Genomic DNA, 25,471 nt, shown 5'->3' on the forward strand with positions numbered 1-25,471 from the left:
GGTTTTCTTCTCTAGCCATCTGTCCCTACCCTGCTCTCTTTTCTCTTGCTTACCCTGAGTCTGAGATGGGTGACCCTGTGAGGAGCTCCTGAGTTGAACTCCCTAACCACGCAGATATTGATGAAGCTGGCCTTTCTGCTTAGAGAGTCCAGGCCTTGCCCAGATGGGCTTACTGAAAGTGCAAATTAATGACTGCACCATACAATGCTAAAGCATGACCTGATGATTGCATGGCCCAAGCTCTGACCAGGAGCTGAAAAAGGATAGGGATACTAGCACTTTCTCTCCACAGTGGGCAGAGGCTGATATGTGGGAAGAGGGAGCTGATGGTGCTCTTTTAGGGAAATCTGTTGACATGACTTATTTATTAGCAGACTGTTGTAGACACTAGTCATAGCTAAACTCATATTTATTGAGTGCTTTTATGTGGTGGCCATATTCTAAGATGTTTACATCAATTGACTCTTGGTCTTTGCTCAATCCTACCAGTTAAGAGTGGTTTTCAACATATGAGCTGAGTACACAGGGTAACACAGCTAATAAGTGACAATGTTGGGATTTACATGCAACAGCCAGTTGCGGAGATGGAGCCCTTATCCATGTTATCTACAACAACACAACACTGTCTACTATTCTGTGACACTGCTGGCCACTAGTGGATTCCTCTAAGATACTTGCCAACATGTCTAAGGTGACTCTATGAATACAGTAAGAGAATGAGTTTTGACAACTGCACTGTTAAGGTTATTAATACATGAATGAAACAGAGGATCAAAGAATGCTGTTCTTCCTCATGGCATGCTAGGTGCGCCCTAGTGGGGTATCATATGACAAACTAGTATTTTTATCTAACCTGTGGTGTCAGGGATTCACTGGCTGCCTGGATTGAATCCAAAGAGATGTAGAAATTGTGCACCATGTGCTTTGGTCCCAAAGACCAAGTCCTTGATAATGGATTTGGCCTAACAGTATCACAGCAAAGAATTTCCAGTCTTGCCCTTTCACTTGGGTTAGCAATGAGATGTATTTGGCTTAAAAAAATAGACAAGAGCTCAGGCTGTATTGTGTTTGTTAATGGCTAATCAGGTAATTAATCTATATTATAACTAATGTTTTAAAGGACAGAAACAGTTGTCCTTCAAGGGGGAAGATGAAAGGGTCTTGAAACTATTTCACGTGAAGATAAGACAGAGTATCTGGGAATGTTTAATGCATGGAAGAAAACGTTTAGGTTGAATTTTGGGGGGCTGCCCTCAAACAGCTAAACTATCTCCTGGAGGAAGGATAGGACTTACTCTATATTGACTGCAGGGGGCAGAGCTGGGACCACAGGTTACAGGGAAGTGGATTTGCCTGATTGCTGTGTAAGGAGGAGACAATCATGACTTCTCACACATTCCGAGTGCTCACAATGCCTGCACTAAAGTCGAGGTCTCCGTAAGTCTTAGCTAGAAAGTTGAAGATCAAACTTGTACTTATTACTACAGCCTCTTATTGCATCGTTAGTAAAGCCTCTACTTACTGATTTCTTATTAAATGACCTTGCTTCATAGTTACCCTGTTGACTATTATTATTACACCATTACTGTTTTACAGATGAGGAAATAGAGCAGTTCTGTTACTGTCCTTTACTGGAATCACCCTGCTTTAAGTTACTGAATGCAACATTCCTTCTTCTAATACTGTCTCCCTGAGTTAATCCTGAAATAAGAAATGTCATGTGAGCTACTGATGAGAGCCACAAGAGTCAAATTACATTTCCCAGTGACCACATTAAAATGTTCAAAGAGAAACTGATGAAGTTAATTTTCATTTTATAGATATATACACATATATACATATATCTATATCTATATGTATCTTTTTCGGGGGAGGTACTGGAGTTTGAACTCAAGGCCTTACAGTTGCTAGGCAGGCGCTCTACTGCCTAAGCCACTTCACCAGCCCTGTATTTATGTCTTAACCTGATATATTAACCCAGTTGACAGATTATACCCAAACTATAGTATTATTAGTTATGGAAATAGTATAATCAATATAAAAATAATTAGCTTACGTAACATTTTTCCTACTAAATCCTATTTTACGCCCACAGAACACTAGTCCCATTTCAAGTGTTTAACAGTGGCTTGTGTCTTTTGGTTGCTAATGACCAGTGACCACAGGGTTAAAATTTAAACCTGGTGGAAGTTGTTGAATTTTAAAGGGAACTTCGCCTTCCACTTTGGATTCTGATGCCTCCCAGGCCCCAATTTGCCTCCTTTGCCAGTTCGGAGGGAATGTATGGCAACTATCTTTGCCTTTTCCAGTAGAGCAACACAGAGATTTCTGAATTTGGAGAGGCCAGGTGTTTCTTCTGAACCTTCCAACAACTGTCATTTCCCTCCTGCCAGCTAGGTTGGGAGTAACTGTGTTTGATTTCTGCTTTGAAAATAACTGAAGCAGGTTGCATGAATTAAAAAAGCTATCCTAAATACCAAATTCGGGGCAGAACATGTTGCTTTAGGCAAAGCTATGCAAAAATCGGGAGTCCCTGACTTAATTGAAAGAAATCCTGTAGTTCCAATTACAGAAAATACATAGGTGACTATGGAGGAGGAAGAAAAGTTGTGTTAATTTTGTTATGCTGCTGCCCAAGGCCAAAGGCCCAGAGTCAAAACAAACACACCAGCCTCTTCAGGTAGCTTTAAAACAGCCCACCGAAGTTTTCTCTTAAAATCCCAAATGCGTTGCCAAAAAATGAAAGCTTATAAAAAGATGCCACGCGCTCTTGGCCTCTCGGAGGTAGTGCTAGGGGGGTGACGGAGGTAATTAGTGCCTGCAAAACGCTGTGTGTGAGCTCATCAAAGAAGTCATGCTCTGCACACATTATTTATAGCAGCTCTGAGGCGTGCAGTGTGTGTGACATTTCCCTCTTTTTAAGTAGAGGGACTTCAAAAAGTCGTGGGCACTCCCGGGTAGGCAAAGGGCCGACGGCAGCACGAGGGCGGGAGGCGAAGGCGCCAACCACGCGTGTCCCGGCGCAGGTGCCTGGGGCGGCGGCGGCGGCGGCGGCGGCGGCGGTGGTGGTGGTAGCAACTCCGCAGCGCCGGCTCCAGAGCAGAGTTCGCCGCTGATCTCGGGATGCCTTGCAGATGCAAAATGTGTCTCTGGCCAGCAGGAGGAAGGAAGAGGAAGTGAGAGCAGCGGCAGCCGGCGGCACAGCAGCCGGCAGACCCGAGTGTAAGTGCGTGTGTTCGGGTGAGCGCAAGCGGGCGAGGATGGGCACGGGATAGAGGCAGAGCCACCCACACGGCCGCGGACGGGAGCTGGGCGACAGAGCCTCGGGACCCACCCCCCCTCATTGCTTGCGGGTCTCCAGGGCTCTGATTGCCGGGAACCCTCCGCCTCCGCCGCCTCCGCCGCTGTCCTGAGACCCCGGGCAGGTTCGTAAAGTTTCCTGGGCTGGCGCTGCGCCCGGAGTCGCTGACCTCAGCGCGGCCGGGGAGGGGGCTGGGGCCGGGCAGGGCCGGGGTGGGGAGAGGGACTCCGGGCGCCGCTGAGAGACTTTTGTTTCCTCCCCGGGGGCGCGCAGCTCGGGCGGGGTGCGTGCTGCGGGCGCGTTGGGGCGCTCTGCAGTTGGGGAAGTGTAGGGGCAGAGAGAGAGAGGGGGCGCGGGGCTGCTGCGCCGGGGGATGGAGCGCTGGGCCAGCGACCCGCAGCCCAAGGCGACATGGGGACCGGGGTCGGCTGGAGAGGGGCGCCGGAGCGCTGCGCCACTGGCGCAGGGGTGCTGAGACCGAGGAGGAGTGTGGGGTTGGGACCTTGGAATCAAGATCCCTGTGGCCCCGGGAAGCTGCTCCCGAGGTGCTCGGATCAGGTTTGTCTCCGGCCATGGCCGAGAGGAGGGGATCCTTCCCCGCAACCCCCTCACCGCGAGCCGCTCCGGTGTGAGGGGCTCTGAGGGGCGCGGGATCCCTGGGGACGGTTGTTAGCAAATCCCCCGCCGCCTGGGGACACGCGAAGGTCCCCGCAGGGACCGAGACCGGCGGCGGAGGGCTTCGATGGCCATCCTGTGGGGCGAAGAGTGTGGACGCATCAGGCGCGCCCGAGAGAAGGGGGCGGTGGAGCGTCGGGGTCGAGGACCCGAGCGGAGAGGGCGGCCGCGGTGGCCCGAGATTGGCTTTGAGGAAGAGGAAATACAGAACTCCTCCGGCCGGGCTGTGCTTGGGGTTGGGGAGTCCGTGCTGTGCCGCGGGCGTGCGCGAGGCGGCGTGTGTCCGTGTGTGTACGTGTGTCCGTGTGTGTCCCCGTGCGCGTGTGTGTCCTCGTGCACGTGTGGCCGCGGGGGTCTGCGGTCCGGGGCTCCCCTCCCACTGTCTCTCTTTCCGCCAGGGGGCGGTTCGAAGTTCGCAGCTGGGGCAGAGGTTGTTGGTGGCCGGACCAACAACCTCTGCAGGGCTTGGCCCCCCGCAGGGACAGCTCCGGGGCCTCTGGACAGCTCCCGCGGCGCAGTGAGCACCGACCATGGGCTGATGTGGATCTGATTCATCATGGTTAGGATCTCAGACAACCTAAGACTGGGGTTTGTGGCTCCCGCAGGCAAAGTCTCCTGTGTGGCGCTGCCAGAGACTTGGGGGTGGGGACTGAGGGAGAATGTTTTTATTTTTTTTTTAAGACTTCTATAAAATAAAATAATTAAATACTTACTCTTTGAGAGCAGCTTGAGAACTAGAGGGACCAGCAAGGCCATGCACCTTGAGACTGCAAAGGCTACCTGCACAGCTGTTGATAAGGGCTGGGGTCACCCGTTTCATGTTATCTCACCTCCATACCAGCTTCCCAAGGTTGTTTCAAGGATTATCGTCCCCAGATTTACAGAACTGGGGATCCTGGTAAATTAGAAGGCCAGATTCTCTGCAGACATGGAACAGACTTAATTTTCTTTTCCTTTTAATTTTTTTATGGCTAGCCTTTTGACCCTCTGCTCTTACAATGGTACACTTCCTACCTGAAGGCTGTGGATAAATGCACAAGTGGCCTTCTTTCTCACTACACTTGCGATTCAGTTTTTGTTGTTGCTAAATTAGATGGACTTGTAACTTGTGAAAAAATTTGCTGAGTTCTGAGACTCCAAGGGGTGAGGGGGAAGTATGAAGAGGAAGGGAACTGGGGAACAGGAAGCTGGGTAGTTGTCAATCCCCTGCAAGCCCTGACATGAGTCTTGGGAAACTCTGGACTCTCAGCAGTCAATAAAGCCACAGGATGGATGGTCCTAATTATGGATGGCCATGTCTCCCACAACACAAGGACACTCACTGTCCTTGTTAAGTGCAGCCATTCTGACTCCCTTACATTTTTCTTGTCTACTCCCCAGGACCTTTGCACATGCTGTTCTTACACCTCCCCCCCCCCAATATGCCTAGGTGGTACATTCTCTTGCTTCCTTTAGATCTTCCCACCCAGTTGTCAGCTTGTCAGACCTTCTCTGACTACTCCGTATAAAATAGCAGTCAGGCCTTCCCTGGTCCTCTTATGTTACCTCCTTTTTTCTCTTAGTACATTTTTATCCCCTAGTATTATATGTTCCCATGCTTACTTGATTACTGTCTTTCTTCCATTAGAATGGAAGTTCCAGAAGTCCAGTGACCTTATCTTGTTTACAGTTCCAGAACGTAAATCAATTGTTAGTAAGTAGTAGGTGCTCAGTAAAAGTTTGATGGTTGAATGAGAAGTGCTCATCCTGGTATTTCTTGGTATTTCCACCAGGGAAATACAGTAAGAAAATAAAATACTGCAAGTGAGAAGCCAGCCCTCTCCTCCACCACACACACACTTCAGGCTTGAGTAGAAGAAAGGGTCAGGAAGGTGACTCCTTGGGAGAGGAGAAAACCGGTATACTTCATTAAAAACACATAACCACTGTGGTCTGGTATTGCACCCCAACCCTTGGAGAAAGACTTCAAAGCCTGTGTTGTTTTAGTCACATATTCCCGTGGGAGAAGGCCATTATTGTAAGCAGAGACATCTATCCACTGTGTCCATTTCTGTCTCTCAGAGATAGAAGTAAAGGCTAGGAGTGGAGGCTGTCAAGAGGTGGGAGCTGGAGGCAGGAGATCAGGCTGGGTGGCAGATACAGGGAAGAAGAGAGATGAGCAATGCCCAGGGGGAGCAAAACGAAAGGGAGAAGGCAGATGAGGGGCTTCTACCAGTGCAGCTAAGTCATAAACATTTTTGAAATTATAGGACTGAGGGTAAACCAGGGCTTAAGTGTTTTCAAGTAATTTACCCCCTTGAGGTGTTTGTTGAGAGTGGGTGGGGCGAGGTGCAGGAAGGGAGGGCTTTGAAGTCCTAGCTCAGAGGATGTGGCTGGGGGCATGGCAAGGAGCTGCCCTGAGCACACTTGCCTCCCTGTGAAGGTATAGAGGTGGCAGTTCCTATGTGGCGGGAAGATTTCCCATCCTGATCTGAGACAGTGCATCCATTAAGGTTTGTAACTGAAGCCTGCAACCACTTTTTAATGCCCTCAGCCTTCCAAGTTGATAGCTTGGTTTAGAAGACATCCTGTTGAATTTGGACAAGGCAGGGGAAGAGTAAACCTGTCTGCCTCACAAAGCCTGAAGCGTTTGCTGCCAGTTGTGCAACTTCAGTTCTTCTTTCTGGTCTGGGAGGTGAGTGCTTTTTATGCTTAAGGTTGTGACCCACGAGGACACCATGGTACCAGACCAGCCATTTAAAACATGAAAGAGAAGAAAGCAGACAGGAAAATAGCGTTTCACAAAACTGCCATAGAATGCATGGCTTAGTATGGGTTGCGATTTTTTTTTTTTTTTTGAAGTCTGTTTTCCTAATTCTGGAAGTTCTAGGAATCTGTGTTGGTAACCAACTTGCCAGAAAGTCTGATGAAAATGGTTTGGAGGGTCATACTTAGGAAATACTTTGCTGTTTCCCCTTGACAAAAGGCTGTTGGTTTACTCTGCTGCATTTCCATATGTTAAACCAGAAGCAGTGGTAGTCAGCCATTGTCTGCCATTGACTTAACTTTTCAAGATGCTACTGTTTATGGAACTTAACAGTGTGCTAAGACCAGATGCTGCCATCTTGCAGGGACGGACACCCAAGTGACACGATTTTCACTGTGGTGATACTGACAGGCAGTAGCTCCTACACCACACTTAGAAGGAAACTGAAGGCATATTCTTTTTTCTCACCAAGTGCTAGTGTAGTGCTTTCGAGTTCTTTGGAAATTTCCTTTGCTGAACCTTTCTTTTCATATTTTATGCCTCTCATTCACCATATGGGCAATTTTAATTACTTTCAGATTTTTGCAGAGACAGTCAATCTCTTCTGGTGGCCGTCACACTGCTGTGATACATGATTAGATTAAGCATTTCAGCTGATCTAGGCTTGAGACTGACTCTCCAAAGACGAAAGCTGAAGACTGAGAACTTCAGTACTGTCCCAAACCAGAAGGATCAAGAAGGCCAGCTATCCAGACAAGGTGGTTCCTGTGATGTGTGTATGGCCCTGGAAAGCCTTCCAATGTGCCAGCACAGTGTTTGCAGTTTAGCAAAGCCAGTCTGCGTGCATCATGCACACACGGGTTGTCTGAGTGTTAACAATCGCAACTTAACCAGAACTGAAGTCTGCAAAGCCACATCTTGATCTGTGATTTAATTAACTACTGTGCTTTAACAATATGTTTACCAACCTTTCACAAAATAAGTGCAGACGCAATTTGAGCAGACTTTTGTCACTGGCCTAAAACTAGGTTAACAGTTAAGCATGACTTAGGAATCGTGTGGGCGAAGAGATGCTAGCTCACCAAACAGAATTAACCACAGCACAACCTGACATAGTGCTGAGTGGAGAAGTTAGTCACATGTATAAATAGAAGGACATGCTTTCTGGGCCCCCACAAACACTGTTTTCCAGAATCAGAGGAATAGTATTATTGGAACCTCAATTTTAGGAATTGCGACTACCGTTGGGACTATTTTAGTTCTAACGGTTAATGTAGGGAACAAAACTTTCCTCAGTAGAAAACGCTAGAAACTCACTACTTGCTCACTCCAGGACTGCCCTGTGTTGGGTGTAGGGGGTGTCTTTCTGGTAAGGAGCAGTGGTTTGAGGGAGGGACGGTAAAGGTAAGCGCTTGGTAAGCATTCCGCCTTGGGGTAGAGTTAGAGTTGTAGGATCAAGGTAACTCTCCCTTCATGAGCTAACCTCCTGATTCTCAGGGGATGCTGGTTTGGAAATGTTGGGGAAGAATCATCAAGTATTAATTCCATTTTATAGGTGTGATTGGAGGAATGAAGTATCTCACAGGTATTTATGTGGATCTAAGCCCTTAAAAACTTTGCTGATCGTTTTTCTGCTGCTCTTTCTTTCCTCTGCACCATGATGCTGTGCTGGTTGACTGCTCTCCTGGACTAGCCAGCCTCTGAGACCAAGGACGTACATGTCAAATTCTGCTGCATGGCAAGGGGGAAGATATTTCCTCCTGTAAGCTGTTAGAGATGCCCCTGGTTTAACAAGAGGTGTTGTGGATGCCTGTAAGTCCAGCTACTCAGAGGCTGTGGCACTAGGATCTAGAGGTTGTCATCAGCATGGGCAGTATACCCAGACCCCATCTTAAAAAAACGCCCTTGGCCTAGTGAGGGTGTTATTCAGTGGTACAGCATGTGTTAGCATGCATGAGGTATTGAGTTCAGTCTCCAGCACAATAAAAATAAAAACAATGATAACAAAAGAGATGCCCTTGGTTCAGATGGCTATGTCCTGGGTTGCCATGGTATCCAGGGCTGTCTCTGTTAACAGTGAGGTGGAGTTTTGGATATCTCATTCTCAAGATGACCTTAGCCGTGAATCATTGGCTCCTTCTCTTGGCTGCAGTATGCCCATCCACCAGGCTCGTGATAGAATGCAATTTAGTAATCGAAAATGAGAGCAGGGTTTGCCAAAGAGAACGGACACATATTCTTTAGCCATCACTTTTTTCTCTGTGGATGAGTCATAGTGAAGGCAAAAGCATGGAACCGAATGGGAGAGAACCAGAGTGCTTTCCAGTTTCTCATAGCTTCTGCTACTTCTGCTTATGGATTAGTACCAACTCAGGGAGTGGAGAGCAGAGTCTGCGAGCAGGTTGGCATTCAACTTAAGTGATGCTCAGGTTTCTGGTAATCTTCTTTTCTACTTGCAGAAGACTGTTCTTTTTATTGGTCTCTTACTTCAGGGTGGTCTTGGTCTCAATGCAGTTGACATTTCAAGCTAGATAATAATTTGTTGTGGGTCTGTCCTGTGCATTGTAGAAAGTCAGCCCTGGTCTGCATTCAGTAGATGCCAGTAGCATCACTCTGGTTGTGACAACCAAACATTCACAGATTGTCCTTCTGGGACCTCCCCTTTCCCCAGAACCACTGCTTTTGTTTGCTTGAAGAAGTTAGAACAATTGTGTGTTATCAGACCATCTAGACTCTCCACAGCAGCTGTTAAGTTTTCTGTTTACTGGTATTCTTTAGAGTCTAGGGCCATACATTGACAGTTGGGGACTCACAAGGGCTCTACAGCCCTTGTGTTTATTTTCCCTGGGCTCTTCAGGTTTCCTCCTTAGCTTCCTTCACTCCTAAATTGCAATTGTCCTCTTAACCCAAATGGTTTGCAAGTTTGACTTTCACGTGTTTCTTCCTGGGACCCCGTGGTGGAAGAAAACAACTGGTGAGTTTGTATCTCAAGTTTCCTAACAAGGTTTTGAATTTTGACATGAGCTGTGACCTTTCTATAATGGGATTAAGACAAATAAATGGAGGAAGGTGGGTAATGACCTCAGTGTGGCTCATTTTGAGCCCTGGTCCCAGGTAAAGACATGTCTGTTCAGCAGGGAGTTAAGGAGTGGATGGTAATGGGTATCGATACTCCTTAGTGAGACCAGGACACGGAAGGTTCGGGAGAAACCTTGGCTGATGTGAAGTCCTTTTCCACTCTGCCCGTTGGATTTCTGTCCTAATCTTGCCACATTGTCTGCTTGTGTAATCCCATGCCCATCTTTTGTTTACTTTCTCGGGCTGGCTGCTGTGGTCCAGAGCAGCATCTAGTGGTTTAAGCCAGATAGAGCCTTTGCTGGGCATATCTTAGCCATGTCTCCCCAAGGCAGCAGCCTTCTTAAAAGTCACAGCTCTATAGCAACCCTCCACCCTTCCTTCCGCCCTTTGTACCTTTTTATTTTCAGTTTGAAATTGCATTCAGAGTGCCAGTGTTTTGGGCTCTGGGGTTCAGTACTGAGCAGCACTGCCTGAGCTATATTTTCCAGGCTGCTACACACAATTACCCGTAATTTTGAAGTGTAATGCATTTCAAAATCATATATTTTTTTTTTCTGTTTTTGGGCTCTTTAACCCAAATGCATAACCACAGCTGGCTTTGCCCTTGGCCTTCAGAAGGCATGTGGCTTGGGAGGTAGAGCTAGGGGAAGGGTTTTGGTCAGATTGCACATTTTTGGCCTAGTGAAGAGTGAATTCCAATGACACTCAGTAAGGATGGTTTTTATGTGACTCCTGCCCACCCCTACCCCACCCTGCCCACCACGTCCTAGATTTTTATTGTAGCCTTGTGCTCTAGTTATTCCAACCACGGACCACTCTGTGGAAGTGACCACTACTTAGAAAATTTGGTTTGGGGGAATGAGACTCATTCTAGCACATTCTAGCTGCTCTCCTGATAACAAAAGGTCTTCAGAAGCAAAGAAGCAATTATATCAGCTGCTAAGTCCTGTTTTCTCCAGCATGTGTCACTTTTATAGCAAGTCAGTGCAAATCACATTGAATCAAAACTTTTAGCAAAAAATGAATATGTTTCCATCATGTCTAGACTTCACTGTGACTTTGATTCATTAGAACTCATTTTCTCTACTCTTCAGTTGTGGCTATTTGAGAAACATTTGCTGAGATTCTTATGAAAGAAGCATGTAATGCTTTATTTATTAATTGTAGTATATTTAAAAAAACAATCTAAAAAATGAATAGAGAAAAAGCAATCTAAGGGGGCTGGGCTGGGAGTATGGCTGAACTGTAGAGTGCATGTTTAGCATGCAAAGGCCCTGGGTTCTATCCTCAGTACCAAACAGTTGTAGGGCTTATATTTAAGATGCATGTAAACATTTCCAGATTCAACTATTGTTGGGATTCCACTGCCCATCATAATACTTCATTCATTCATTGAGTGAGTCATTTTGATTACATTGCAAATTCTGTAATCAGGGCACTCCACATGTGGAGCATGGGATGGAGGGCTGAGTCAGGAAGACAGGCTAAGAAACAAGTTATAACTAAGAGTACTAAAGGTATGTTTATAGTGTCTGTAGATCACAGAGGAAAGAGTTCAAACATGGTCTTTTCAGAAAGATCTAGAAAGCCGAGTATTAAAAGAAAGAACATGGTGATGTGTCCAGGGACCACAGCAATCAGTATGGTGCAGGACAGTCTAGAAGGGGCCTTGTGTCAGCTCTCCTGGGATCTGGACATTTGGATGGAGTGGAAAGGAAGCCAAATGATCTTAGGCAAGGAAAAGAGGCAATAGGATTTCACTGAGAACTTGTTGAGTCCCAAGATGAAGTAGAGGATAGGTTAGGCAGTACAGCAAGGAGAGCAAGGAGAGATGCCTTCTAGGTCTACGTAAAAAACACAAGATCTTGGTCAGAAGAATAAATAAATAGAGCAGTGTGCGTGCTATGTAAATGCAACTAGACCTCCACCTTCTCATCTGAGACCCCAGTTGGAGCCTGGACAGGAGTGGAGCACATGTACTTCTGGTGTTTGCTCACATCCATTGATGAAAACAGTAAAGGATCTGTTGACTGATTGGATTGGGGGGAAAGGAAAAGGAGTCTTTGAGGTTTAAAGCTAAAAATAAGTACAGACTTATTAATTGCAGATTCGAGTCTCTTTTTGAGTTCTGAATTAATTCCTTTGCTCAGCCTTGACTTTCCCATCTCTCAAATGGAAGCAATCTAAGTCCATACCCCTGGAGCTGCTGAGATGATTAAGTGTAATGAAAACTGTACAATGAGGTGGCCCAGTGCACTGGATTTGCCATCATTGTTAGAGTTATGATTACCAATTCAGTAGTTTCTATTTCAGGTTTTTAGTTCAGATATCTTGCTAGAATCATTTAAAGACCTCCCCATTTATTATTTTGTTCTCTTTAAGTGGCTTAGTCATTCCTATTAAAATCTCAACTAGATTAGCCCTTTGCTTGATACATCTTTTCTTTAGGAACACAGAAGTAATGGAATACAGGTCAGGAAAATTTACAGTCAGTTGTGAATTAAAGGAACTGACATTTATACGCAAATGAAAGCCCTTGTAAATGGATATCTGTCCCCAGTTCAGTTGGAACCAACCTGGAAGTCCACTGTTCCATTTTACCATTATTTTACTTTGGGGAGAAAGAATGAAGGTTGCTAATGATGGCTCTTCCCTTCTCTTGATTCCAGCTTTCTGGGGCTGTTCACCTTTGTCCAAGTGTAGGTAGGAGCTCTATGAAAAACTCCAAGTTAGTCGAATAGTAGTAGGGGAACAATTGTCAGGAATTTAATTCAGTTGAACTTGTTTTCATATAATTGTATAAGGTGTAAAGGAAGCTCAGTTATTCCATTATAAACATCCTTTTTGAATCATTTAGAATCTTCCAGTAAGTAGAAGAATATTTAAACGTTCATTGCTTGTGGGTGGTTGTAAAATGACTATCTTTCTTTAATTTGAGCTAGGTCATCAGACTGTCAGCCAGCTTAGAAATGATTCTCAGTGTAGAAACAGAGAAGCACAAAGAGGGTGACTGTGTTCCTAAGTGTATAGACCTAGTGTAGTTCTGTTGTCCCAGCATAATTAATTGTACCAATTTGCACTTTCAAAAATGTCTTGTGTTGAGCATTCATTTTATGGCCACATAAGTGAGAGCCACTTGTTTCCATGTCTGTGCATTATTTCTGGCTGTTGGCAGTTTGTGTAGCTGTCCTTTCTACTTTATGGTCCTTCAGAAAGGTGGCAATTAGCTTTCAGGCTCACTACCTCCATAAGCAGTAGTTCACATACAGGTTAAATAGTCACTTAGTAATGGCTTTTATGGAGAGAGTGGGTTGAAAAAAGAGAAAGCTCAGTGTAGACACTAAAATGCCATGCATAGAAATATGGGTGCTTGAGAGAAGGGTGCCAAATAGAACTTGTTTTCAACACTTGTGCTTGGAAAGTAGTAGTGTTTGTTTTCCAGTTCCCACCTTTATTATGGTAGTGATGAAAAGCATTTACCTAACACCTGTATGTAAGTCTTGATTGGGCCTAACAAATCACACAGTCTTCAGTGTACACAATTTCCAGTTTTTTTCTTTTCTTTTACTGAGTACAGTTGTATGTCTTGTTCAGCAGCTGGAGGTCAGTTGTGTGGCAATGCCTCTTTTCTGTGTATCAGAATTCAATGTTAAATATGTTTAAAGACTTTTTTTTACTGTGGTACTGGGGATTGAACCCAGGGCTTCACACATGCCAGGCAAGTTCTGCTCTACCACTTGATCCACACCCCCAACCCTTTTGTTTGTATTTTTTTTTAGAGACAGGGGCTCTCCACCTTTTCTGGACTGAACTTGAACTCACAATTCTTCTGCCTCCAACTCATGAGTAGCTGGGATTATGGGTGTGAGCCACCACCCCCTACTTACATGAAAAAAGTTTAGGTAGTGAAACAGATTTATAGTAAATCACTGGAGAATTATATCCACCCCTAAATACGTAATTGTGCTCAAGACTTCAAGCATTTTAAGTCACCTCCTATCCACAGATGGAGGAATCACCATTTTAGTGAGGCTGACTGCAGAGTGTCATGTATGTTGCAAACTGGACCCTCATCTCTGTGGCATGACACCTGTATACTTTTCATATGCCAGACTCCCCATCATTTTGTGAAAGTCACTTCTGCCTCAGTTGTACACTGTGTGGAGCAGGTGCCACTTGAAGAAGGATGGGGAACAATTTGCAGCAAGCATTTTGTCACCTCAGAAACCTGTAAAAGAGGTTTCCGCAAACCAGTTGTGCCAGCTGCTGGCAGTATGACAGAGAGAAGAGGCCCTAATGACGCATTCCTTCACAAACTTCCTGAGATTTGTTTCTGCTGTAGTTCACGTTGTGCTGTATTTATTATATTTATTTATTTAGGCCCATTTTATGTATTTTCAGATATGACGATAATTCTTGTAGTGTATGATGGTGTGCAGTGAAACAGTCTTGGGAGTTGGGGCCTGGACCTGAGGCTAATGAGACATAGGAGGGTGTGTATGGAAATAAATCAAGTCACTCTTTGTATTTCAAAGTACATATATCTTTCAGACAATCAACAGTCTGCCTTACAATAGTGTCTCATAACCAGATCCACAGTAAGACTCCGAGAAATGGTGCAAAACAAGTTTTAATATTGAATCTCCCCCCTTTCTTTCAAAATCCAGAAATTGTAGTAGGAAGAGTGGGGCCCATCCATTTGAAATGGTAAGTGCAAGGGGGTGTGGGATCAAGTGCAGAGGAAGGGAAGTCACTGTAGCGCTGTAGTTCTTGGTACTAGAGAGACCTAGGAGCCTATAGTGTTTGTCTCTAGTGTTTGACTTGGATTTTTTTTCAGTACTGGGGATTGAACTCAGGGCTTCATGCTTGCTAAACAAGTGCTCTACCACTTGAGTCACTCCCTCTCTCCTTTTGCTTTTAGTTTGTTTTTCAGATCCAGTCTCATGCTTTTGCCTGGGCAACCTCAGACCTTGATCTTCCTACCTGTGCCTTCTGAGTAGCTGGAATTACAGACGTATGTTGCTACATATTGCCCAGAAATCCTTTTTAATTAATTTGTTCATTCACAAATTTTTCTTGAGCACCAGCTGGGTAGCATGTGGTTTATTACATGACTTTAGACATCGAGAACCTCGTTTCTAGAAAAAAAAACCCAACCAACCAAACAAAAAACCCCAAAACAAATAGAGCTGTTGCTGATTTCCTGGGCTGAGTATACATGAGTGCTGTAAACATGTACTCATCAAAGGGTCACAGAAGTACATGTGGCATTTGAATTCGGCTGAGGGCTGTGGCAGAAAGGTGTTGTTGCCAGGAGGGTCTGCAGTAAGGAGATTAATGTAGTCAGGGTGTCTGGGAAGAGGGCAAAAGGATTTTACTGGGGTCTGAGAAGCATCCATGGAAATGACTGGCATGTGAAGGCCATGGTTTGAACCTTGGCTTTTGAAGGATCTAAGGCCAGAGTGCCCAGGCAGGGAGCTCTCTAGACCTGTGTTAAAATTGGGCCAGAGGCCTATTGAAACTGTGGACCTGGCCTTTATCCAAAGGGCAATGGGACATCACTGATGTGTTTTACCCGGGGAGTGTCATGATCACATTTCTGCTTGGGAAAGGTCTTCCTGGCTTCCAGGAGTAAATTTACTTCATTTCAAACTGGTCACAATGTGACTGCAGCATTACTACTTTTAGAATCTGCATTTTCTGAAAGAATCAATTTAGCCACTAGTATCGCCTTCAGATTTTAAGGAGCATCTTAGAGAAGTGATTTAGCCTGGGTACAGCAGCCACTTAGAAATGCCCCAGAATTGTGGGGTCCTAGCCACCAGCATTGTGGTTCAGGTGGCCCTGCTCCACTTTGAGAAGCATCATCTTGGAGAGTGGTAGTGACTGAAAGGAGAATTAGGGACCTCAAGGTGAGTCTCAGCAGGCAGCCAGAAGTGGGCCTCCTTATGGCCATGGTTTGAACCTGGACCTGGTTCTTCCAATGCTGGCGGGATTTTCTTCCTGTGCACTTGAGATGGATTCTAAATCCTTTGAGTTTTTTCTAATTTATTTTCTAATCCTTGTTCAGCACTGTGGCTCACTCCTGTTGCAGATCCCGATATTTTACTTTTTAGTTTGGCACCTTTTAGGAAGAAACTTCCTCTGTGAGTCCTGCATGAGATTGGCAGGCAGGGTTTGTGAAGTGGTGGCCTGGGGAGGAAGGGGTGGGGAGGAGGCCCCTGGTTGAATTTGGCCTGTTTTGCTGTCTGGAGCAGGAGAACTGTGCTCAATGTACCAGGGAAAGCCTGGTCCATAATTGCCACAATAGTGAATTGTTTGCAGAGACACAAAAGACTAGGGACATTGGAAGAATTAGTCTTTTTCTTGGGGGGTTGGGGAATGGGGTGAAAAAAGTGGCTGTCCTGTAGTTTTCCTGATCCCTGTGCCTGTCTGCAGATTCTGCTCAGAAGCTGTGAGGGTGAGGTGGGCCCAGGCTGTTCCCCAGCAAGTGGGTAGCAGAGCCCAGAGCTCCCACTCAGGTGAAACCAGGGTGAAATGAATATGAGGGGCAAATGCAGGCAGAAAAGGAGTCCCTTGAAAGTATCAGGCAGTGTGGTAGACTAGCAGAGGGAGGGACTTGCTTCCTTTACAAGTGAAGTGCCTGGGTCCATAGCTAATCCTACTCCTCTGGGAGCCTTCTAAAATTCCCTGGTACTCACTCCCTGGCCACATGAGGTGTTTCCCTGTGTTCTTTACCCTCTGAGCGGCTTGAAGGCTTAGAGGTATATCCTGCTGAGCTAGGAGCATTTGTAAGAAGGAAGCACTTTTACCCATGCATATGATTCTGTGTCCTTTACACTGTGCCTTTGGGAGAGTCTTTCAACTGGCTTTTTTGCCCTGAGACAGGGCCCCAGGTGCTCTCCATTCAGGAATGCCTGGCATTTGACTGTTTGTCCCCAATTTTGCTGAAGATCTGCCCTGCTTGAGGTCACTGGGGTAGAGGAGCTTCTGGCTATGGGGCAGAGTTGAAAGTCACATATGGGGAGGCACACAACATGGGCTGTGCAGTGTACTCATCCCCTGGAGGCCTCGGTTACTGCCTTGGTGTCATTCCACTGTCCCCAAATTTACCCTAGACATGAGGAGCTTTCCAGAGGAGGAAACCACCATTCTGACATCATCTTACTGACCACAGAAGTATTCATTCCTTGCCTGTCTACTTATAATTATCTCCTAGTCACAAAGAGTCTGTGGGGCACACACATTAGATCACAACTTGGAAGAATGTAGAAAGCATTTCTTGAATTAAACCCTAGAAGTTCTGTACCCTTTGTCCCTTGTCTACAGTGCAACCAGCACTGAACTTGAAGAGTCTGTTTCTTTCTTTCTTCATTCCCAGCTCCTGCTGGTGACCAGGCATTTGTGACACACACTGGGGGTTGAGATCTTTACCACTCATGTGGTCACCCACATTTCATTTATTACATTCTGAGAGCACCGTGGCCTTGAGGCTGTGCTCATTTATGTTTCCAGGCTATGATCGCATATTATTTTTCTAGCAGCTATCAGGGTTTCAGCTAGCAATTGAAACTTGATAGGATCTTGGCTCTTCATCGCTAGAATGATTTATCCTGATGTGTGAGTGCTGAGCCGAGCCCATTTCTTTGAAGCCAAATAGCACACACACACAGCAAACCCTAAACTTAAGCATTCTGAGTTCACTCTGGAAGCGGGCACATTTGGGGCTTTGGAACCACATTACCATGTCTTCTCCAGGCCCTTGCGCCTTCCAAACGTGTGAGGATGGAGCTCGCAGCTGAGCATCACTGTCCTAATTCTACATTGTGAAAGTAGAGAAAGAGCTGGAGGATGGAGGCAGGGCCCCAGGGGCTCTCCATGACATAGACCTGAGCTAAAGCTACACACATCGCCTGGCCTCCATGAGCGCCTCCTCTTGACTGGAGTCATAGTGATGGTTTTTGGGGTTTCTTGGATTAGTGTCCATTCACAGCCATTGTCTAGGAATCCTCAAAAGGCCTGATTATCCCCTTTCCCCAATGCCCGGTCATATTGGGAAAAGTCTATGTAGAGGTCCCCTTGGGAAAAGCTGACAGAAAATGTAGTAGGGTTGTTTTTCAAAGGGACCGACCTCCCCTTCATTCTGGGTCTGTAGACAGGTTCAAGATTGAGAGGCTGAGAGTCTGTTATGATTCAGATTAGACATTTGTTCACTTGAACTGGAACTTTTCTGTTTGTACAGATCTAGTGAGAATTTTGTAGGTTTTTGTGTTACTCTGTTTTTTTTTTTTGTTACTACAATGAAATGCCTGAGGCTGGGTAACTTTATAAAGAAAAGAGGCTTAATTTTTGGCTCAAAGTTCTAAACTGCTAGATTGAGGGCCTGTGTCTGGTGATATCCTTTTTGCTGAGTCACTGCTGAGTGACTTAGGATATAGAATGGCAAGAGACAGACAGCATGTGTGTGTCCCTTCTGGTCTCCTGGTCTTATAAAGTCTCCAGAATTCAAATCATGGAGACTCCATCCTGATGACCATAGCTAATCCTAATCAAACCCCCAGGCCCCACTCTTAAACACCATAGTTAGACTAAGTTCCTACCCTCTTAATACCTCACAGTGGGATTAAATTTCACTGCATGAACCCTTGGGAATGCTCTCAAATCACATCCAAACCGTAGCAGCTCTCTGTTTCACTTCTAGAAAAACATGATCAGCTAGCCAATGCCATGGACTGTGAACTTAGACTGCTGTGTCCATTTTGGCAACTTCCTTACCAGAAAGTGCTTAATCAATGCCCTTGTGAGGCCAGACCCCACTGTTCTCAAACTCTTCCCTGAGTGGCCTTTCAGAATCCAGACCCACACAGATCCTGGTTGAAATTACTCACCACCTGCTTGGGGCAATTTTATTAAGCTCTTGTAACTTCTGTTTCCTCTTATATAAGTTGAAATTATGCCCATGTGTTTTCAAAATACAGGAAAAATGTCATTAGTGAACAGGAGAGTTCTTTGGCCTCAGCAGGGGTACAATCGATGTAAAAGGATGTGTATTTTTAAACCTGTCTTCCAAAATTGTGTGGTCAAGGATGGAATTTCTTAGGCATCACCAGTGGAGTCATAGAGCACACTGTTCCTGACTGGCTTCTTAGATACTTCCAGTTTGCTGGCAACCTGAAATGTGCTAGAAAAAAAAGGCTACTCTCATTTGAACAGTTTATATCTACCACACACACACAAATTGCATTTTCTGTTCTTTGCACAATGATTTAAATTTCAAAGTTTATATGTCTTCCAGTACCACTGTAGTTTGTTTCTTTGTTTGGAAGAAATAGGTATGTCGGGGACAGGTGACCCTTTTTCATAAGACTCAGACGCTCTGTGAAGTGCTGCCATTTATGGTTTTTATTCATCACCTCTTCCTTCCAGTGCTTGATGCCAGGGAAGTGGTGACACAGAAGGAGCTATCTCCAGGGAAGAAGGAGGAGTGACGGGCACAGCTCAGCTGTGATACTGTGGGGCTGACGCCCCCATAGGCAGAAACCCAGGCAGGGATGCGGAGGAGGCTTGTGTGCTATTGGGCAGAGGTGTGTTTCGTGGGAGATACTATCTGCTACGGCTCTGTGGGGCTGGTGGGGCTGGAATGAAAAGCCACGATCCCAGACCCTGGGCCGCCACCAAATTGTTATCTGTGCCCCCTCAGTTTCCTTAGATATACATATTGAGGAAGGGGGCATGACATGGTTCATGTGGGTCTGTCAGCTGCTTCAGAATTATCTTGCAATGTGAAAAAATGAGATTCAGCAATTCTGATTCTGGGGAGGGCTCCTAGAGTCCATATTTCTACAAAGCCATTCCTGCCCAGGTTATTGTGCTATGACTCTAGGTCCTTCCTCCCTAAAGCTGCCCTCCTCCTGCTGCCATCTTAAGTAAATTCCTCCGAAAGCATTCCTAAATGAGCAGCCCTGCCCAGGGGCTGCTTCATGCTCTGTGCTGAAGAAGCAATCAGTGTGCTTGCTTACCTCCCTATGTCTACTGTTGACCTGGAGCCTGTGATGGGACTGTGGTCAGGCATCTTTGCATCTGCCGAGCACAGAGAATCTGCATCCATGGGGGATTTTCAAAGATGGCCAGATGGGAGAGTGATGAGACTGAAGATCAGCCCTTTTCTCTGTCCTTTAGTACCTGTATTAGCTCGTTTTTGTGTTATCATGATAAAATACCCAATGCTGGGTACTTTATAAGGAAAAGAGGTTTATTTAGCTTACAGTTCGGGACGTTCAAGGAAGACCATTACACTGGTATGGTATTGGCTCTGATGAAGACCATATGGTGGATGGCATCACAATGGCAGAAGGGAAAAATCACATGGTGAGATAGGAAGGCCAGGCATATGTGGGGTTCCATGAAAACTATAATAATCCCTTCCTAGGTCAGTGGCTCCAGTGACCTAATGACCTCCCAAGTAGGCCCCACCTCTTAAGGTCTCAACACTTTTTAACATCCCCATACTGTGGGCCAAGCTTCCAGCATGTGAACTTTTTTTTTTTTCATTTTTCTTTTATTATTCATATGTGCATACAAGGCTTGGTTCATTTCTCCCCCCTGCCCCCACCCCCTCCCTTACCACCCACTCCGCCCCCTCCCTCTCCCCCCCCCTCAATACCCAGCAGAAACTATCTTGCCCTTATTTCTAATTTTGTTGTAGAGAGAGTATAAGCAATAATAGGAAGGAACAAGGGTTTTTGCTGGTTGAGATAAGGATAGCTATACAGGGCATTGACTCACATTGATTTCCTGTGTGTGGGTGTTACCTTCTAGGTTAATTCTTTTTGATCTCACCTTTTCTCTAGTTCCTGGTCCCCTTTTCCTATTGGCCTCAGTTGCTTTAAGGTATCTGCTTTAGTTTCTCTGCGTTAAGGGCAACAAACCAGCATGTGAACTTTAATAGGGATTCACTTAAACCATATCTAGACCATAGCAACAGAAAAGACCACAAATCTTTCAGTCAGGGCTGGGGAGGTAGCTTAATGGTAGAGCACTTGCCTACTGTGATCTCCAGCACTCCTCAAAATAAGAATGAAATAAAAAAGAAGTGTCTCAAGCATTGCTCCCTTGTATTTGGGATTACCCATTAAGATTTTGGGATTTGGGATTGCCCACTGAGATGCTTCCCCTGTGCAGATCTCTTCCTCCCGAACCTACTACAGTTACAAAGGAGAGACACTGAGCAAGGTGAGGAAGGAGGACACATTGAATAGTGACAGTTTAAACCCAGGTGCTTTGCACATCCTTCCAAAATATTGTTTAGCATACCCCTCTGTGCACTTCCTCCCTTGCCCTGGTGATACTCTGTTACAGCCCACCATACGTTTGCCCAGTTCTTCCTCTGGACGGAGCAGAGCCTCACTGCAAGAAGGAAGGCTGACTTCCTGGTGTCCTCCCACGCACAGAGCTCTGGGTGGCACCGTCCCACGCTGTTTGCATCATGGAGCTCCACACGCTGCCAAGATTGCATCTGAAATTTAAACACATTCCGAGGAGAATAGAGGAAGCTGGGGAGAAGGTAATGCTTTCCCTTAAGAGGTACGTCAGCCCTGTGCATCTTAGGTTTTGTTTCTGCTTTTGGAGGCAGGACAGAATGTTAATTAAAAAGTGAAAAAGCTCATCTTCTGAGCAGCGACTAATTTGTGTATTGCTCTTCTTTTATCTGTTGAGTCTTTGATTCTTGCAAACAAAGTGTGAAATATATTTCGTGGGGTCTTCCTCGTGTGCCTTTTCTTTGGATTGTTTTGATCTTTAAGCTCAATGTGGACTTGACAAAGAAGCAGCATTAAACAGAGGAAGGTCATCACGAGGTGCTGGATCTTGGTTGTTGTGCAGGTGACAGAAGAGTGCCTGGGATCTCAGCATAAACACGCTTGTGAACTGGTTCTGTCCAGCCCCTGTCTGGAGTAGACTGCTCCATTAGTTAGGGCTGCTAAGAAGCTACATAACCGGATTCATTAACTGAGTTCTTAAAGCTCCTCTTAAGAGTTATTTTTGCATTCATGCAATTTTAATATTTAGGGACAGGTTGCAGGTGCACCATTTTCCAGGTGCCAAAAGTGATCACTCAGTTTTTTCTTTTATTAGGTGCTGTTTTAGCTTTAAAATATTTTATTTTTTATGGACTGCTTTGTGTCTTTGACCCAGTTCTCTTTTCCTTGGGATGTGTGTCCTCATTGGATGAGGTTTATAATATTAATGTCTGGAATATTAATTCCTTGCAAAGGGAACCAACCACCTTGCCTGGTTTCTACACACACACACACACACACACACACACACACATGCACACACACACACACACTCCCCAGACATGTATCTTTCATGCTGATAAATGCCTTTGGAATACCTGTTAATCCAGGAGGAAGAGTCCAGGGACTTGGGGGTCTGTGTTGGAGCACCTTGAGCCTCCAGGCTGACTGTCCTGGGCATTAATGTTTTTATTATTCCATTTAGCAGCATTTGAGTGCTTGGGGTGGATGTGCCATAAAGGAGGAACCACAGGCCTTACAGCTACGGGAGAGCGTGCCATTCTCAGAAGAAATGAGCTGTCAGCTTCCATCTCTTCTAACTATAATTTGCTGTAGCCTGGAAATGAATAAGTGACAGTTATTAAAAAGGCTTTAGAATAATTGCAGTTAAAAGCAAAGATAACTATATTATGAGTGTACCACTTATATTCATTTTTACTCATGAAAGGGCTAAATGTTTGGAGTCCATAAAATATTGGCCAAATATCATCTTAGGTAATTTTTAGTTTAAAACATTTTTTTTTTCTATATTGATAATGGTTTTGGTTTTGTAGCATCTGAAGAAGGGAGACATTCTAATGGAGTGAACTGTGACATATTTTCAGTGCTGGTCACTGCTGCTCCAGGTCTACAATGCGAGGAGGGAGGCAGGTTTCTTGTTTTCAGCCAGCGGCCATCATATCTTTTTCATACTTTTTGCAAATTTTAGAACTTGAAAAAGTCTTAGCCCAACATGTATCTTAAAAAAAAAAAATGCCCCTTCACCTCTCAGCCAACACAGCACATCACAGAGATGCCCTGGTATCCTGTCAATTGAACTAAAGAAAGCTGTCCATTTGTGCAAACCATTTTGTTCCTGGAGAGTACATATGTTAATTTGCTTGACAGGAACAGAATTGAAATATCTGAGCTTGAGAGAGAGTTCTGTGTGTCACTATTTCTTTGAAATGCCAAAGAGGCAACGCCAAGCCTGTGGTAGTTAGCTTTTTTTTTTTTGTCACTATGACAAAATACCTCAGGTTGATTTTGGCTCATGGTTTAAGAGATTTTGGTTATGGTGCAATGGCCCCATTGTTTTTGGGCCTGTGATGAAGCAGTACTCCATGGCTGGAGTACATGATGGAGCAAAACTGTTCACTTCCTGGCTGCCAGGAGGCAAGAGAGACAAACAGGAATGGGCTGGGTTCCCAGAGTCAGTTCCAAGGGCACATTCCCAGTTATCTAACTTCCTTCCACTGGGCCTCACTTGCTAAATGTTCCACCACCTCACAACAGTGTCACAGGCTGTGGCCAAGCCTTTTAACTCATGGGGTTTTAGGAGACATTCAAGGCACACATAATAGCAATGCCTTTTGTCATCGCTGCTGTTCAGATATTACATGACTCGAATGTAGTTTTGAAAGATAGGTCCTGTTGGTGGTCTGAACTGCTGTACAGCCTTAGGGGGCCCAGGTGAGTGTAAGCAGAGATAATTTGTGATTTTTCAGAAGAAAAGATACAGATTTTTAAAGATCTTAGATGGAGATCTCAAGTTAATATTTCCCAGAGTATGGACAAAATGAGTTAGGCATTACTGCTGGCTTTAAAAGAGTATATAAAGAATTCTTTATTTGTTTTAATATGTATTTGAAAAAAGCATAACAAGCACATCAAATCTGTGATTTTACTGATTTCCTTGCTTTGGATGAAGTTAAGCTACAATTATTTAAAGAGAAATACCAAGTCTAATAGAACTGGGAAATGATATTTGAAGAACCCAAGTTTGGGAAATATTGATGTACTCCAAAGCCAGGATTTTGTGGTGTTGTGTAATAGAGGGTAGATAGGAAGTGACTTGTTGAAGTCTTCTTAGTGGTGGTGATGCTGGGACTTCTGGGATACTCGTGAACAGCAACAAGACAGCTAACCTTTAAGGAGTATTTACTCTGAAGGTCCAACAGTGATTTATTTATGTTATCTCATTTAGTTCTCACTACTGTCCTTTAAATTAACTATTTCTACTCCTGTTTGTAGATAAGAAAAGTATAGAGAGTGTGAGGAACTTGCTGATGTCATACAGCCAGAAAGAGGCAGAACTGAGTGGAAAGAAGAACTGCATTTCTTGCCATCTTTCCTCAGAGAGAAGAGCTAACATCAAAGAAGACCTTGATGGATGATTCATTTTGTTAGGGGATTAGAAAGGTCTTAGGGACAAATATTTATTGAGAACTTACAAAGTGTGCTAAACTGATGCAGGCCCCAGGGGCCTTGGACTTGTTCTGGAGACAGTAGGGTATTCTGCATAGGACATTCCTGGGAAGATTCTCTGTATATCACCATGCTGAAGATTCAGAAGCCAGCAGTCAAAAATCTGTTTTTTTCTGTAATATTGATAGTTTTCCAACTTGTTTAACCACGTCCCTTTTCTCTAGTAAAACCTGTTACAATGTGCAGAATCAGTGTTCCATGGGACACCCATTTGGGGCCATGATAACTTTGACAAAGTCAAAACTAGTTGTTGGCAGAGTTCGTATCTTCATTCATTCATACGCTCATTCATTCATTCAAAAGATCTATGTTCAGTGTTTCCCATGTGCCAGACATTCTGGGAGCTAAGGGTATTGTAGTGAAAATAAATAAGACAAAGATATAAGAAGACACATAAATAATTTTAGATAATAACTATAATGGATTGAGTGTTTGGGTTCACCTCCCTCCACCCTAATTGATATTTCAAAATCCTAACTCTGATGTGACAGTGCTAGAATGTGGGGCCTGTGGGATAATAGAACTCTCATGAATGACATTAGTGCCCATATAAAAGGGACTCCTGAGAACCTTTTTGCCTTCTTTCTGCCATGTGAACATACAAGGAGGAGTTGATAGTCTGCAACCCAAAGGAGGGCCCTCACCAGGACTTGACTAGTTGAGTTGGCACCTAATCTCAGAATTTTACCCTTCAGAATGAAGAAAAAATTCCTGTTATTCAAGCCACCCAGGCTACTGTACTTTGTTAGAACAGCTAGAATTGACTGAGAAAACAAGTCTATGAAGGCTGGAAATGCTCATTTTCCTGGGCATTCTCAAATCAGAGGGCGTGCCTTCTTCATCTTTCATCTTTGTTTTCCTAGTTCCCAGGAGGGAGCAGAAACAGCAAAGCTTCAATAAATATTTATTGAACAAATGAGCAAGCTGTTGATGATTTGAAATCCTTCCCATTCTGTAATCAAAGTCAACTTAATAATAATAATAACAATAACTATTAGTTTTAGAGTGTGTTAGTCTTTGAGAAGTTGAAAACAAAATGTTCCAAGAGGTCCCCAGATTGAAATAGGTCTAGGTCCATCCTCTAAGAAGCCCAATTTGGAATAACACTGACCTTAGACATTCATTAGA

General features: G+C 44.7%; 1 protein-coding gene across 5 annotated transcripts in view; it reads left to right on the plus strand.

Annotated features, from left to right (window-relative positions):
• The first annotated feature begins 3,047 nt into the window (after positions 1-3,047).
• Positions 3,048-25,471, plus strand: part of Elmo1 (engulfment and cell motility 1) — a 532,930-nt gene continuing 510,506 nt past the window's right edge. Inside the window, exon 1 of one of the 5 annotated variants that reach the window (XM_074065278.1) lies at positions 3,048-3,222. The gene's annotated coding sequence lies outside the window, so the exon portion shown is untranslated. Of the gene's footprint in view, positions 3,223-3,393; positions 3,426-3,714; positions 3,860-6,710; positions 9,697-25,471 lie in introns of those variants that run through there. The other 4 variants (XM_020158561.2, XM_074065279.1, XM_074065281.1 and 1 more) reach the window with 4 other exon arrangements.

Source organism: Castor canadensis, chromosome 2 (assembly GCF_047511655.1).
Source record: "Castor canadensis chromosome 2, mCasCan1.hap1v2, whole genome shotgun sequence".
NCBI lineage: Eukaryota > Metazoa > Chordata > Mammalia > Rodentia > Castoridae > Castor > Castor canadensis.